Source organism: Erinaceus europaeus, chromosome 4, assembly GCF_950295315.1.
Source record: "Erinaceus europaeus chromosome 4, mEriEur2.1, whole genome shotgun sequence".
Lineage (NCBI taxonomy): Eukaryota > Metazoa > Chordata > Mammalia > Eulipotyphla > Erinaceidae > Erinaceus > Erinaceus europaeus.
Genome location: NC_080165.1, coordinates 82,353,331 through 82,364,817, shown reverse-complemented (window position 1 = coordinate 82,364,817; position 11,487 = coordinate 82,353,331).

The window sequence follows — 11,487 nt, the reverse complement described above, 5'->3', positions numbered from 1 at the left end:
CCTAGAACAACATGATCCAACTGGAAAGTTAGAGTGACACAGGAAAATTAGAGATGAAACAAAAGAAAAATCAGTCTTAACTGAAGAGAGTTAAAATAGCCCAATGTTTCAAATTTACAAAATATATGAGCATGATAAAGTAGTGCCCAAGTCCTCTAAGAATGCATTCTGCTTGGGAACAAATAATCAAAAGATATCATCTGGAAAATAAAAGATAATGAATTTTTTTTCTTTCTGTAATGATCAAATTATATCTACTGCCTAGCTCACTGGTTAATAATTAGCTAGTGTGCTACATTTCTGATATAAGTCTACATCCAGTGGCATGAAACAGAAAGGCACAGGCACTGAAACAGACCATTTGTAGAGACTACAAATTCTACAGACATCCATTTTTCTACTTCAAAATAATTTGACAGAGAAAAAGCAAACAAAATGTATCTTGGTATTAACAATACATTAATTTCATATTATACATATTATTTACATGAAAAATTAAAGGCAAATATATATCTATTTGAAAAACTATTTGCTTGGAGATTCATACTGAGGTTATGCAAGGAATAGGGGTTTCAAAACAATAGCATATATGGTTCCATTAAGGCTGTTTGACATTTTTATCAGTGGTGTGATTGATGGACTAGCACACATTTTGATTAAGTTTATAAATGCTAGCAAATTGGAATTAGTGCTTATTACATTGGATACCGGGCTAGCTTTGCAAGCAGGAGAGAGAGAGATCCAGGAACCAAGCTCGTGGTGGTAGCAATACAAATCTTTATTCATGCAGGATCCCCAGAGTCAGGCATGAGTGCAGCACGTTAAGCCACGTGGAGCCAAAGACCGCAATGGCCGGCGTCCACCTTCCCCTGCACATCTGCCCTCCTCTAGGTCGGGATGTGGAAGAGAGAGAAACCAGAAACAGAAGTAGCTTTTATAGGATAAAACTGGAAGTGGTAATTCAGAAATGGAAATGGTTAGGAAAGGCGGTGGAGAAAGGCAAAAGGCATGCTGGGAAGGTGGAAGCTTCCTTAGCAGCCATTGTGATGGTTTTAGCTGGTGGGATTAATGTTACCCTGCAGGCAGGGTGGGTCTTGAGATAGAAAGAAGATAGATCAATGGGTGGGGATCTTTCAGGCAAAACAATGATTATATAAATAGGTCATAGTATCAGCAATGCAGGATGGAGCAAGGGGGCTGGCTTAATGCCTGACAATTGGAAAAGACTAGAATTCTAAATAACTTTGCAAAACTAGAGAAGGGGTCATATGAATAAACTCACAAGTGATCGTATTATGGGGAGAAGTACACTTAAAATTTCTCTAAGCTACAAAAAATAGAGTAAATTATTGAACAACTATTTGAGGGAATGTAGAAATAATCTTCCATCATAAATTGAATACATATCAGTAAGTATAGGAATTTTAAAATTTTATTTTGGAAAGAGAAATTGAGAGGGAATGAGGAGATAAAAAGGGAAAGAGAAACACCTGCAGCACTGCTTCACCTATGAAACTTCCCCCCTCTCGATGATGATAGTGATTATTTTTTTAAGTTTTATTTTAGAGGTGGTGTAACAACAGTGTAGACAAAGCAGGAGCATTTATCAGGATATACAATCTAACTGTATGTTGTCTTCAAGAATCCCATCTGACTCATCAGGACAGAAATAGGCTCAAAGTGAAAGGATGAAAAATGTCATACATGCCAGTGGACCACCAAAAAAAATTCAGGAACAGCTATAGATTTTAAAATAATGAAGGTAATAAAAGTCAGGAATGAGCATTAATAAATGAAGAGGAAGAAATAATATTCACTATGCACCAAATGAAGAGAAAGAAAAGCACATGAAACAGCAACTGAGAGAACTGAGGACAAGGTGAGAGTTGATAGCATAATGGCTATGCAAAGAGACTGCCTTGCCTGAGGTTCCAAAGTCCCAAGTTCAATCCCCACATCAACTATAAACCAGAGTTGAGCAGTGCTCTAGTAAAAAGAAAAAGAAAAAATAATAATAACTGAAGTAGTGTATCTATAGCAATAATTTATACTGGGAGATTTGAACACTCTACTTTCCCAAATGAACAGACCAATCAGACAGAAAACTAAAAAATAAACAAGAGAAATGAATGAAGATATGGATAGATTAGATCTACTGGACACCTTTATTCTTACCCCAAGAAAGTAGAATACACATTCTTCTCAAATCCATATGGAATGTTTTCACTCATTAAACCATATTAGGCCACAAAAACAGCATCACTAATTTTATTTATTTATTTATTTATTTATTTATTTATTGCCAGAGCACTGCTTAGCTTTGGCTTATGGTGGTGCAGGGGATTGAGCCTGGGATTTCAGAGCCTCAGATATGAGAGTCATTTTGCATAACCATTATGCTTTCTACCCCCACCCACCCAATAAATTTTAAAATATTGAAATAATTCTAAGCATCCTCTTTGACAGGGAAGTTAAACTAACTTTCAACACTAAACAGAAAACTAGTGTATGCTCCAAAATAGGAAGACTTAACAGTGTTCTGCTTAACAACTACAGGGTCAAAGAGGAAATTAAAATGTGCCTGTAAACAAAAATGAAGACACAAGCTACCAGAATATTTGGGACACTACTAAAGTAGTACTACAAGGGAAATTTATAATTATACAGGCACACACTAGGAAAGAAGAAAAAGCCCAAATGAATATTTAAACTGAATGTATTAAGGAATTAGAAAAATAAGAGCAAAGGAAAATCAAAGCCAATAAAAAAAGAGTGAAATAATAAACACTAGATGAAAAATAAATTATATTGAAAACAAAAAAAAGCAATAACAAAATTAATGAATCCAAGAGCTGGATCTATGAAAGAGTTAGCAAAATAAACTCTTGGCTAGACTGGCAAAAAAAAAAAAAAGGAGAAGACTTTTACTAATTGAATAACAAATGAAAATAGCAAACACCACAGAAATCTAGAGCATAATGAGGTTTTTACAACTGTCACCAAACTAGAGAACTTGAGAGAAATAGATAAGCTCCTTGAAACATACAACATCCCAAGTCTTAGCCAGGAAGACCGAGAAAAGATAAATAGATCAATTACAACCAAAGAAATTGAAGCAGTTATCTAAAGCATTTTGAACAACCAAAGTCCAGACCAAGACAGTTTCACAAAAGAATTCCATAAAACCTTCAAAGAAGAGCTAACACCTCCACTTTACAAATTCTTGGAAGTCCTAATTTTAGCAATTAGACAAGAAGAGATTAAAAAGATACAGATCAGAAGAAAGGAAGTCAAATTGTCACTATTTGTAATGATATGATAGCATACATAGAAAATTAAAAAGAATCTAATAGGAAATTCCTATATATTGTCAAGTAATACAGTAAATTGGCAGGCTACAAAACCAACATACAAAAATCAGTGGCATTCTTCTATGCAAACATCAAACCAGAAGAAAAAATCCAGTCAATCCATTCACCATTATAGCAAAACAATCAAATATCTAGGGATAAAACTAACAAAGAAAGTTCAAGACTTTTATAGTGAAAACTACTAAATAGTTCTTTTTTTTTTTCTATTTTTTTTCTATTCAACATAGTATTGAGCATTCTTGCAATAGCAATCAGGCAGGAGCAAGGAATTAAAGGGGGAGACTTTTTTATTTTAATTGATTTTTTTATTTGTATTATTTTTTTAAATAATTTATTTCTTTATTGGGGAATTAATGTTTTACATTCAACAGTAAATACAATAGTTTGTACATGCGTAACATTCCCCAGATTCCCATTTAATAATACAACCCCCACTATGTCATTCATCATCTTTCATGGACCTGTATTCTCCCCATCCACCCACCCACCCCAGAGTCTTTTACTTTGGTATAATACTCCAATTCCATTTCAGGTTCGACTTGTGTTTTCTTTTCTTATATTTCAACTTCGGCCTGAGAGTGAGATCATCCCATATCCATCCTTCTGTTTCTGACTGATTTCACTCAACATGATTTTTTCAAGGTCCATCCAAGATCGGCTGAAAACGGTGAAGTCACCATTTTTTACAGCTGAGTAGTATTCCATTGTGTATATATACCACAACTTGCTCAGCCACTCATCTGTTGTTGGACACCTGGGTTGCTTCCAGGTTTTGGCTATTACAAATTGTGCTGCCAAGAACATATGTGTACACAGATCTTTTTGGATGGATGTGTTGGATTCCTTAGGATATATCCCCAGGAGAGGAATTGCAGGGTCATAGGGTAGGTCCATTTCTAGCCTTCTGAGAGTTCTCCAGACTGTTCTCCACAGAGGTTGGACCAACTGACATTCCCACCAGCAGTGTAGGAGGGTTCCTTTGATCCCATACCCTCTCCAGCATTTGCTGCTGTTACCTTTTCTGATGTATGACATTCTCACAGAGAGTGAAGTGATATCTCATTGTTGTCTTGATTTGCATTTCTCTGACAATCAGAGACTTGGAGCATTTTTTCATGTGTTTCTCAGCCTTTTGGATCTCTTCTGTGGTGAATATTCTGTACAAGTCCTCCCCCCATTTTTGGATGGGGTTATTTGTTGTCTTGTTGTTGAATCTGGCAAGCTCTTTATATATGCTGGTAATTAAACTCTTGTCTGATGTATGGCATGTAAAGATCTCCCATTCTGTGAGGGGTCTCTTGGTTTGGGTAGTGGTTTCTTTTGCTGTGAAGAAGCTTTTTAATTTGATGTAGTCCCATAGGTTTATACTTGCCTTAGTCTTCCTTGTAATTGGATTCGTTTCATTGAAAATGTCTTTAAAATTTATGCGGAAAAAAGTTCTGCCTATATTTTCCTCTAAGTATTTGATAGTTTGTGGTCTAACATCCAAGTCCTTGATCCACTTGGAATTTACTTTTGTATTTGGTGAAATACAGTGATTCAGTTTCATTCTTCTGCATGTTTCAACCCATTGTTTCCAACACCATTTGTTGAAGAGACTCTGCTTTCCCCATGTAATAGTCTGGGCCCCTTTGTCAAAGATTAGATGTCCATACGTGTGGGGCCTCATTTCTGGACTCTCAGTTCTATTCCACTGGTCAGTGTGTCTGTTCATGTTCCAGTACCAAGCAGTTTTGATGACAATGGCCCTATAATACAGTTTGAGATCTGGGAGTGTGATGCCTCCGGTTCTGTTCTTTTTCCTCAAGATTGTTTTGGCAATTCTAGGTCTTTTCTGGTTCCAGATAAACATTTGTAGCATTTTTTCTATTCTCCTAAAAAATGTGCTTGGGATTTTGATGGGGATAGCATTAAATTTGTAGATGGCTCTGGGTAATATATTCATTTTGATGATGTTAATTCTTCCAACCCATGAACATGGAATATCTTTCCACTTCTTTGTGTGTTTTTCAATTTCTTTGAGTAGTGACTCATAATTTTCAGTATACAAGTCTTTCACTTCTTTGCTTAGGTTTACTCCTAGATATTTTATTGTTTTTGTTGCTATAGAAAAAGGAACTGATTTCTGGATTTCAATTTCTTCTAACTTAGTGTTTGCATAGAGGAATGCCACTGACTTTTGAATGTTAATTTTATAGCCTGACACCTTACTGTATTGCCTGATGACTTCCAAAAGCTTCTTGCTGGATTCCTTAGGTTTTTCCATGTATACTATCATATCATCTGCAAATAAGGAGAGTTTGACTTCTTCTCTTCCAATCTGTATGCCTTTAATTCCTTGCACCTGCCTGATTGCTATGGCAAGAACTTCCAACACTATGTTGAATAGTAATGGTGATAGTGGGCAGCCCTGTCTAGTACCTGATCTGAGGGGAAATGCTTCCATTTTTTCACCATTGAGTATGATGTTGGCTGTAGGTCTGCTATATATAGACTCCACTATCTTCAGGAATTTTCCATCTATCCCCATTTTTTGTAGTGTTTTGATCATAAAGGGATGTTGTATTTTGTCAAAGGCTTTCTCTGCGTCTATTGATATGACCATGTGGTTTTTGGTCTTGCTTTTGTTGATGTGGTAGATCACATTAATTGATTTACATATATTAAACCAACCTTGCATGCCTGGGATAAACCCGACTTGGTCATGATGAACAATCTTTTTGATATACTGCTGTATCCAGTTGGCTAGAATTTTGTTCAATATTTTTGCATCTATGTTCATCAGAGATATTGGTCTGTAGTTTTCTTTTTTGGTTGTGTCCCTGTCTGCTTTTGGTATCAGGGTGATGTTGGCTTCATAGAAGCTGGCAGGGAGTATTCCAGTGTCTTCAATCTTCTGGAAGACTTTTAAAAGTAGAGGTTTAGTTCCTCTTTGAAAGTTTTGCAGAATTCATTTGTAACACCATCTGGTCCAGGACTTTTATTTTTGGGAAGATTTTTGATAACTGTTTCAATTTCATTAGCTGTGATAGGCCTGTTCATGTTATCCACTTCCTCTTTACTTAGTTTTGGAAGTTGGTAGGTATCTAGGAAATCATTCATTTCTTCCAGGTTCTCTAGCTTGGTGGCATATAGTTGTTCATAGAAGCCTCGCCTGATATGTTGAATTTCTGCAATGTCTGTTGTGATATCTCCTCTTTCATTTACTATCCGATTTATTTGGGTCTTCTCCCTTTTTTGTTTTGTGAGTCTGGCTAAAGGCTTGTCAATTTTGTTTACTCTTTCGAAGAACCAACATTTACTTTCATTGATCTTTTGTATGGTTTTCCTATTCTCAATGTTATTTATTTCTGCCCTAACTTTAGTGATTTCTGTCCTTCTGGTTGCTTTAGGATTCCTTTGTTGTTCTTCTTCTAGGTTTTAAGATGTGCAATCAGGCTGTTTATTTGTGCCTTTTCTTGTTTCCTAATGTGTGCTTGTATAGCTATGAACTTCCCTCTTAGGACTGCTTTAGCTGTGTCCCAAATCTTTTGATAGCTTGTGTCTTCATTTTCATTGAACTCTCGAAACATTTTGATTTCTTCCTTGATTTCCTCTTTGACCCAGAAGTTGTTAAGAAGTGTACTGTTGAGCTTCCACATTTTGGGACTGTTACTAATCTTTTGTTGCTTGTTAAGTGTTAGTTTAATTCCACTGTGGTCTGAGAAGATGCTTGGGATGATTTCAGTGCTCTTGAATTGGCTGATGCTGTCTTTATGGCCTAACATATGGTCTATCCTTGAGAATGACCCATGTGGATTTGAGTAAAATGTGTATTCCAGTTTCTTGGGATGAATGACTCTGAAAATGTCCAATAGTTCTAGTTTATCTATCTCTTCATTTAGCTCCCTTATGTCTTTACTGATTTTCTTCCTGGATGATCTGTCAAGTTGAGAGAGTGGGGTGTTGAAGTCCCCTACTATGATTGTGTTACTGTTAATATATTGCTGTAGCTCTTTCAGTAGAAGTTTGATGTATTTAGATGGCTTCTCATTGGGTGCATAGATATTAATAATTGTTAAGTCCTCTTGATTGACTGATCCTCTGAGCATTAAGTAGTGTCCATTCCTATCTTTTTTAATCTTATCTATTTTAAAGTCTATCATGTCAGATATGAGAATAGCTGTTCCTGCCCTTTTTTGTGGGCCATTGGCTTGTATGATAGTTTTCCATCCTTTCACTTTAAGTCTGTGTTTGTCTTGTTGAGTTAGGTGAGTTTCCTGTAGACAACATATTGTTGGGTTGTGTTTTCTGATCCATCTTCCTACACTGTGTCTTTTAATAGGTGAATTCAGGCCATTAACATTTATTGATATCAAAGATTGAAGATATTTTAATGCCATTCTTGAAGAGTTTTAGAGTGTTTTGATATATGTCCTATTTGTGGTGGTCTGGTTGTTTATAGGAGACCTTTCAGAACATCTTTCAGGGCATTCTTGGTGATGGTTGCTTCCTTCAACTGTTGCTTGTCTGAGAAGGTTTTGATGCTTCCATCTAGTCTGAATGACTGTCTAGCAGGATATAGTATTCTTGGCTGAAAGCCTTTCTCATTGAGCACTCGATAGATATCTTGCCCTTCTCTTCTGGCCTGTAGTGTTTGTATGGAGAAGTCTGCTGCTAATCTTATGGGTTTTCCTTTGTAGGTGACTCTTTGTTTTTCTCTTGCAGCCTTCAGGATCCTTTCTTTATCCTTATTCCTTTCCATTCTAAGTATGACATGTCTTGGTGTCTTTAGGTCTGGGTTAATTCTGTTTGGGACCCTCTGGGCTTCTTGAATCTTTATGTCTTTGGTGTTGTCTAGACTAGAGAAATTGTCAGCTATTATGGCCTGGAGAATGCTTTCTTCTTCTCCATCTCTTTCTTCCTCTGGTAAGCCAATAATGCTTATATTGTTTCTTTTGAAGTCATCCCATAGGACTCTGTTGTTGTTTTCAGCATCTCTTAATCTCTTTTTGAGATCTCTTACTTCTTTTTTAGTTGTCTCTAATTCATCCTCAATCTTGCTAATTCTGTCTTCAGCCTCATAGATTCTTTTCTCTCTGCCCTCTACTGCTTTCTGGAGTTCATCTATTTTGTTGCCCTGCTCTGATACTGTTTTAGCTTGTTCAGCTAGTTGCCTTCTTAGCTTAGCGATTTCAGTTTTCAGCTCTCTAATAACCATATTAGAATTTTCTTCCATATTCTCATTTGTTGTTCCTGCATTTCTGATTACAATTTTTTCCAATTCTTTACTCACTCCTGTTATTATTTCCTTAGCTAATGTTTGGATGTTGAACTCATTGTTTTGTGCTTCACCCTCTGGAGGACTTTTAGCTGCACTCTTGTCCTGGTTCGAGTCTCCAATATTTTTTCTTGTTGTTTTAACCATTTTATATATTATGTTATGAGTTCCCTTTATCAGTACTTTTAAAATTGTTGGTCACTATTGCCTGGATTGACTTGTATCTAAGTAATTTAATTAAAGGGTTTACCGTGGTGGAAGTTAACAGTTTTTTCAATCCCTGAGTTGGAGCTCAGTGGTGTAAAAGCCTCTTTTTTTTCTTCCCTCTAGGCTATGGGAGCCTGAGGGCTTTTAAACTATCAATAGGCTTCTTAGCTTAATCACTGACTCCTGACCAAGAGATAAAGCAGAGTGTGGCAGAGATAATCCAGTGGTTATGCAAAGAGACTTTCACAGCCCCTCAGCTATGCCACCGAGGTATACTACGTCTTCTCCTGAGTTTCCCCTGTTAGATCTCTGTCCCCTGGTGTCCCTCCCTGTTGCTGCTCCAGATTCTGAGGGTAGTAGCAATGGAGACTCAGAGTTGCACTTGGTGAGTCTCTGGGGAGTCCTTTCCTCCCTTCAGCTGTCCCATTGTTGGTGGAGCAGACTGGAGGTGGTGTCTCCACTGATAAACTGTTGAACTGTTAGCAGTCACTTAATCTCTCCTTAGGCCCCTCTCTCCTCTCTGTCACCAGCCACGTGTGTTTGTACTCACGGGTGATTTACTGGGTTCCTGTGGTCATTCTAGTCCTGTCTTGTTTCGCTCCGGGTGGTCTCCTTTGGTATTCCTAGTTGATCCAGGAGAGGAGAGGAGAGAAAGCGATCTGCTGCTCATAGCTCTGCCTCTGGAAGTCGAATCCCTAAATAGTTCTTAAGGAAATAGAAGAAGATAAAAAGAAATGGAAAGATTATGCTCATAGATTAGAAAAATTAACATCATCAAAATGACTATTCTACTCAAAGCCATCTATCCTTATCAACTTCCCACTAAATTTTGTCATGAGAGTAGAATAAAGATACAAGTTTATCTGGAGACAGAAAATACCCAGGATAACCAAAGCAGTCCTGATAGAAAAGAACAAGAATAGAGGCATGACCTCAAAACATACTACAGAGCCTCTATAATCAAAACAGCCTGGTACTGTGACCAAAATTTTACACATAGACCAGTAGAATAGAATTGGCAGCCTAGAAATCAGCTCTCACACCCATGGTCAGTTTTTGACAAGGGAGCCCAAAATATCAAATGAAAATAGGAGAGCCTATTCAACAAATGGACTTGGGAAATTGGGTTGAAACATGCAGGAGAATGAAACTGGACCACCAAATTTTATCATATACAAAAGCTAGCTCCAAATGGATCAATGATTTAGAAGTTATGCTAGAAACAATCAAATACTGGGGCCAGAAGGTGGCACAATTGGTTGAGCACGCATGTTAGAATGTGCAAGGACCCAGGTTTAAGCCCTTGGTCCCCACCTGCAGGGGGAAAGCTTTGTGAGTGGTGAAGCAGGGCTGCAGATGTCTCTCTGTCTCTCTCTCCCTCTTTATCACCTTTCCTCTCGATTTCTGACTGTTCCTATCCAATAAATAAAGGTAATAAAAATTTTAAAAGAAAGAATCAATACTTAGAGGAAAACGCAGGCAAAACTCTCTTTCATGTAAGTTTTTGCAACATCTTCACCAATTCAAATCCAGCTGTGGGGAAAACAAATCAAAAACAGACCAATGGAAATGTATCAAATTCAAAAGCTTCTGCACCTCAGAGGGAACCATCACATAACAAAGAGGACCCCGATGGAATGGAAGGCAATCTTTATGTGTCATATATTAGACAGAGGACTGATAATTAAAATATACATAGAACTCACCAAACTGAACAATAAAAAGACAACCCCGCTGAAAAAAATGAGGTGGAGATATAGGCAGAATTTTTTCCAAAAAGAGATCCAAAGGGCCAACAGCCATGAAAAAAATAACTCAGAGTCACTGCTGACCAGGGAAATGCAAATAAAAACACTTTACACCTATGAGAATGTCATACATTTAAAAAGACAAACACACCAACTGTTTGAGAGGCTATGTGGGGAAAGGGATTCTCCTACTCTGCTACTGGGAATGTATATTAGCTCATCCCCTATGGAAAACATCTGGAGGTTCATCAGAACTCTAGAAATGGACCTACCTTATGATACAGCAATCTCTCTACTAGAGGGAGGAAACACCTACTCAAAATGACCTATGTACACCAATGTTCATAGTAGCACAGTTTATAATAGCCCAAACTTGGAAGCAACCCAGATGCTCAGTGGCAGATGAATGGCTAAGGAAGTTGTACTTATACACAATAGAGTACTATAAAGCTGTTAAAAACAATTCAGTGAGGGTAGATAGCATAATGGTTATGCAAAGAGACTCTCATGCCTGAGGCTCCAAAGTCCCAGGTTCAAATTATGAGGTCATCTCATTGCAATATCATGGTCAGAACTCAAAGGCATCATGTTGAATGAGACAATCCAGAAAGAGAAAGACCAATATCAAATGATCTCACTTATAGGTAGAATTTAAGAATATAGAACAGTAAGAGAAAACATAAAGTGAAACTAGAACTGAGTGTGGCATATTGCACACCTGGTTAAATGCATAGATTATCATGGCAAGGACAGGGGTTAGAGCCTCTGCTCCCCACCAGTGATGAAGCAGGTCAGCAGGTCTCTGTCTTTCTCTATCTCCCCTCCCCTCTCAATTTTTCACTGTCCTATGAAGTATAATTGAAAGGGAAGAAAAAGAAAAAGAAAAAGAAAAAAAAAGGCC